Genomic DNA, 6,162 nt, shown 5'->3' on the forward strand with positions numbered 1-6,162 from the left:
CTCCACCTACCGTGTAAGTCTGTCTGAGAACATTCTTCATTTCTAAGGGAAAACAAGAAGTCTCTTTCCACCTTTCTTGGAAAAGACTTCCACTCAGCTGACCCGCAGCTTTCAAGTATTGTCCTAAACAGCAAGCATTCCTGCTTCCTTTTACTCTTCCAAGAGTGTTGTACTCTTCTTGCTTTATAAGTAGGGTACATAGTCAACATAAAAAGAAAAACAGCAATAAAGCAGCTAAATGAAATGGTTCTGTCGATACTGCAGTAAGTCAATTACAAGTCCATGGGGAATAACAAAACACAGAAATCATATGCACTTTGAAAATGTTTATTGAATACTTAGTATACTGAGATTTGGCTTAGCCTGCTTGACTGAGGGCCTGTCCCTGAGCCATATAATCAGGAGGCTAGAACTTGTGTGCAGAGGGAAGATTTAACTGAGGTGTAACTGAAATGGTGGGTGGACCAGTCCCCTAGCCATAGGTGGCCTTAGGAGAAGATAAGGGCAACCAAAAGTATCAAATGGCACCCCAAAACCACCAACAATAGAAAGATAAGGTACTTGAAGGCACTAGGAGTGTAACGTAAGGAGATCAATGACCTGAATTGTTGGGAATCTTTCAAACAGACAGAAAGCTGGTTTCAGAATGTTAGAAATGATTCTGATATGGATGATTCTGTGGATAGTCCAGGTTTTGTAATAAAGTTTGAAGGTGAAGGCAGAGACAACTACGAGAAATTACAAAGCCCCTCTCGCATAAAGAGTGGATCGGTGGGGAACAGTCTTTGAGACGTGCGGATCTAATAATGAGGTTGGCAAGGACTAATGTAGACTGTAGTATTGTAGTTTGAAAATGTTGTGTGCTTGAGATGAAGGAACAGATTTGCTCTGCTTCCCTTGAGGCGAAATGTTAGTGTATCGATAGGATACTAATTTCAGATAAGCGTGTGAAAAATTGAATCTAAAGATGCAGAAAAGGTTAACATTTGGAGCATCTTAGATATCGAAAGAAGGCTAACGGGAAGAGGATTCTACAGTTTGTCTACCAATGGGGAATGGACACCTCAACTTGGAGTTTTTCAAATATGTCTTTGTAAGTCTCCTTTCTCAGCTCCAATCATCAAAGATGTCTCCCTCTGTGAGCTCTTCCTGTCCGTGTACCTCCTAACGCCTTGATGTTCACTACACCAGCTGTCCCCCAGCACTTGGACAGCAAATCCTACAAAATGAGGATGATTAACTTTTCTCATCTCATTCATTATACCAGCTCCTTCCAAGATAGAAGTGTTGACTGTGATTGACTGTCTCTCCCTCATGCTGAGATCTAATAACTTTTATTTTCTTCCATTATGTCTAGCCTTCAGCAGTTATAGAGATACTCTACCATGAGATAAAATTAAAAAAATAGATTTATTATATATAGATTTTGGGAAATCGTGTCAGGAATGATTATGATTTAAAATAGCTGAGCTAAAACTGACTTGCTTGTCATCATCCTTCCCAAATTTGAGTTAAGAAATCCATGATTTATACAGTACAGTGAACGTATAGTGTGTACTGTATAAATAGAGTCTTACAGTCTAGTGAACAAATTGTGACAGCATTAAGTACAGTAACTGAAAGGCACTGTTTTCTGGCACATGGGGTTTTGAACTATAGGAAATTATGGGTATCACTGATGAATACCATTAAGGCATTTCGTGAATATTTCATTTTGATGGTAGTACCTGCTACCAATGTCCTGCTGTGTCACAGCAAGTATCCTCTCTGCTTTGTCAGGCTGTGTGGTCCTTCTTCCTGTTCATCTAATGTGTGAGCCTAACTGGTCTGTCCACTCACATGTCCTCACCGTGTAAACATGAGAAAAACTCCATGATTATGGTTCAAGGCTACAGGAGATGCTACACTGCTGCTGTTGAGTGCAGATCAACACAAGGCATTGATTTTATTCCCAGAGTTAGCTTCTTTGCACTAGAAACTCACTAGCCCTTCTCTATATAAATACATTTAACAAAGATATATACAGTACATATATTTTATGTTACTCATGCTTCAGTACAAGTTCTATGGCATTTTTCAAAAATATTTTTTTCATTTTAAATTTAAAACATTAATTTAATTGATGCATCTAACCTTTGATTTGTAGGATCTTGAAATACACAACACATACAGTATCTTGCCTTTATTGAATCCTTCAGGTCACGTCAGGATGCTGAGAAAGAATTCATAGCCATCTATAATTTAATTATTGTACTTTTAAGCTAAATTAATCAAGTGATTAGATAAATATATTGGCACTTTTACCATTAGACAACGATTCAGTAATCAGTGGTTTGGCACACATTATTAACAATTTACTGAAGTAAAATATAAGTAAAATATGCTTTGTAAAAATGTGACAAAGCCTGTATAATCCCACATGTTTATATGATAAGCACATGTATGCATATATGTAAGTAGAATATGCATGACATAATATTGGTGCCTTTTAATAAAACGTTTTGTGTTAAGTTATTATAATTAACTTCATAATAGTTATGTTTCTAGTCAGCTGTTTAGCTATTATTTAATGATAGTAGTAAAATAATGTACTTTAATTATATAAAAAAATGTTGATCTAAATGTACATCAACTGAAGGCTCAAGTTTGGCTAAATGTGTATAAGAATGGTTTAGGGATGCAAGCACTTGAAGTCATAGTGGCACTTATTGAAATACTGCCAAGTTGATGAAGGTCAGTGAACATGTATTTCCAGGGCTAGACATCTATAGTTTAAAAAACTTGAAAAACTTCAGTTGCACTGGATCGACAGCCACAGACGGCACAGAACAACACTGAGCACCATGCCTATCCAGAGTAAGGCATACCATTTTTTCTATTTCGTTTTCATTATTTTCATTATTGCTATAAGTTATGGCCGAGATTGGAATTTTCCCCAGAATTATCAATGGAAATAGCTAGGGATAGGTGTTGTAGACCGAGGTTAACATTTTAAATGGCAAAACATTTTCCCAGATGATCAGTCATGGTGTTGATAATCCAGTTATCAAAGCAATTACAGTGACACTGTGCAACCAAGTGATCTACCACTCCAGAAGGCATGAATTCAAAACCCTGAAAGCGTTCTGTGGAAGTTTCTAATTCAACACACTATGCTCATCAGAGTGCAGTAATTCAAAACGCCCATTATGTTCTCCAGAGTGCCATGGTCTGTGTTTATGTGTTATAAGTGTAGCAACACAGCAGTTTATTTTTGAACTGTCAGTACAACAGTTGTCGAGCTTTATGTTTTTTTTTTCATCAAAATCATTGTGACACCAGTCACATTATTTAGACTATGTGTTATTGGAGAAGGCGGTGGATGAAATGAGAATGTGCTGAGATCTTTTCGCTTTAATCTGATCATCACAGGTTGATCACTGCAAAGGACAGATACTTCATATTAAAGGACAAACAGCTTTTAAAGGACAGAACACTGACATTGACTTAAACTTTAAAACACCTCAGTATATGACCTTGAAATTGTACTTCTTTGGTGCTGAACTTGGAAATTGTAGTGATTATTTTATTATAATGGTTTTTCAGTTTCATTACTAGAATGATTATACAGTTTTAGAATGACATAATACGTCCCTTTTAGAAAGCATGACAGCCTTTCTTAATGCACCTCATTTTGTGCCTTTAGGTCACATCACTTGATTATAGATCACAAGACATAAATGGACAGACATTTAACTTTAAATCTAAAGTAGTTATTGCCATTGATTGGTGACCATGCTCAAATTCACGATGCTCAAGACTTTATGAATCAAATAGGTTGATAATGTTGTGTCAAACAAAGAGCATCAGCCGAGAGTTTGTGTGTTGAAACTTGTCTTTATTTCATATGCAAATGGAAGTCTTGCTCTTGTACGCAATACTCAAAAGACAACACTTACAGTGCTCTTTTATACAGTGAAACAAACGATACAAGATACACTAACACATGAATCTCTGCTTGCATTGTGGCTATATATGGTCGTTCTAGAAAGCGGACCAGTACCTATATTTTCTTTTCTGCTGGCCTGCGTGACAAGCAGCACCTTCTGCTTGTAACCGAATAGTCCATTTGTTCCAGGAGAGGTCACTCGGTCATTTCCCTGAGAACTATGCCAGCTATGCGTAGAGTGTGGCTATATTATCTTTTGAGACCAGACATTCTGGGACGGAGTTAGTAAAATATAAGTACAGAAATACATAGCCAACAAGATAAGATATATTACAAACATTTAGTAAAATGTTTTTTAGTTTTAGTTAATTCCCTCAATAATGTACAGATTATTCATATTCTTATAAATTATATGTTTTTTCAAATGTTTGAAGACAAACCTTTGACTGTAAGAGTTATAAATTAACAGCTTTTTTCTGCTGTGGGTATGCAATTATTTTTAATACTGTTCCAAGGATGGAAATTAAGGCAATTAAATATTGAAGCATGACAACACAGAAGACACCACAGGGCATTGGAAGAGTATCATCAACCAGAAAACTGACAAACCAGCATTAATGTCCTCTTACAAACACAATGAGCATGGAGAAGATAATCATCTGAAATCTGCTGGGTCAAAATTGTCTTGGGCCAAATAGTCTTAATACCCAACTCCAGATTTACAAAGTGAGTATTTTTCTTCCAGGTCAGTTATGGCATAAGAGGAATGCTGAAGAAGTGCTTCAAAGATATCCACCAAACCAATATGAAAAAGGGCAAAAACTAAACCAGCCTGTGAGAAACGTTTGCTCAGGACCTCCACAGATAGAGAAAGAATCTGGTCTAAGAATCTCACCATATGATGACAGCGTGAGATGACAGAAACAGCATGTCATAGGCCACATTAGCAACAGAGGATCATCCATTTTACTCAGAAAGACATGCACAAACTACAGAAGACAGTCTTAGATTGGCCTCAATAGCCATCTCTTACCCCACAGTTAGGACGATTGTGAGGGACAGTCAGTCTTAATGTGAGCGATGTCGGGAAACAGAGAAAGTACTGTAGTTCAAGTAGGTAGCTGCATCGGATGTGTTGGCTGCAAAGGAACAAGTAAAGGATTATTGGTGGTGGTGACACCTGAAAAAGGCTCTACAGCAAAAACGTTGTGTTTCTTTTTTTCTCCGTTCAGCATGGAATAAACCTTTACTTGTTCCTTTGCAACACAGTATATTTATATGTACATTAGATACAGTACAAACATAATGGAATGGATAGAGAAGCAGTGATATGTTTTATCTTTGTTAATATGAATATGGTACAGGATTTTTGAATATAAAAATAGAATATAGAAATAAAAGATACATTTCTACTAATGGCTGTTTTAGCATCCTTGTGACAGTGAGTACTGATATCTCTTTATTGTTATTATTAATAAAAAATGCAATATTTTGTAAAGCAATACAAAAATTGTTATTAGAATCTTTGGAGAATGTGTAAGCTAAGGCCCCTTTCTTGTGAAAAGTCAAAAGGGAGCTCATTAAAGGCTCATTTCAGGACACAGCCTGAGCCTCTATTCCCATCCCTTCTCTGTACCCAGGTAACTTAAGCACTTCTTTCCTCTAACCCAAGCTGGAGCATTTCTTGCATTATAGCTTATGGGGAACATGTACCTCAACAATCTCAGGAGACAGGTAGGCTAATATTTAATTAGAGAACTAGAAATCCTTTGGGTAGATAATAATGAGTAACTCAGGTCATGCAGCCTGTCCTAAAAATAAACCTGGCAAATACCCATCTAATTGCACAACGTCACTGATTTTGATATTGCTTTTTGTCTAGATAAATTTGAAAGAGAGCATATAAAGTATATATATAAACACGTATTTATTCTGATTAAAGTTAAGCTTTGCAAAACATTAGTTTTTCAATTTTCATTGTGGAATTAGCCTCTGCTTGTAATTCTGTACTCTGAAAAGTCTAAAAAGAAATACACAATATTTGGAATCTTTGGGATTCACACAATCACAAAATTTGTGTTCTCTTGATGAACACAAAAAGCAGCTGTTAGGTGTGCTGGAGCTTCTTTATTTCAATGGGACATGAGAGTATTTTAACAGATGTGTTGCTCACCCTTGAGGTTTTCCAAAACACAAAGTAAACAATTCTGCATCTGAGACGTACAGAACAAAGA

Source organism: Atractosteus spatula, chromosome 2, assembly GCF_055471065.1.
Source record: "Atractosteus spatula isolate fAtrSpa1 chromosome 2, fAtrSpa1.hap1, whole genome shotgun sequence".
Classification (NCBI taxonomy): domain Eukaryota; kingdom Metazoa; phylum Chordata; class Actinopteri; order Semionotiformes; family Lepisosteidae; genus Atractosteus; species Atractosteus spatula.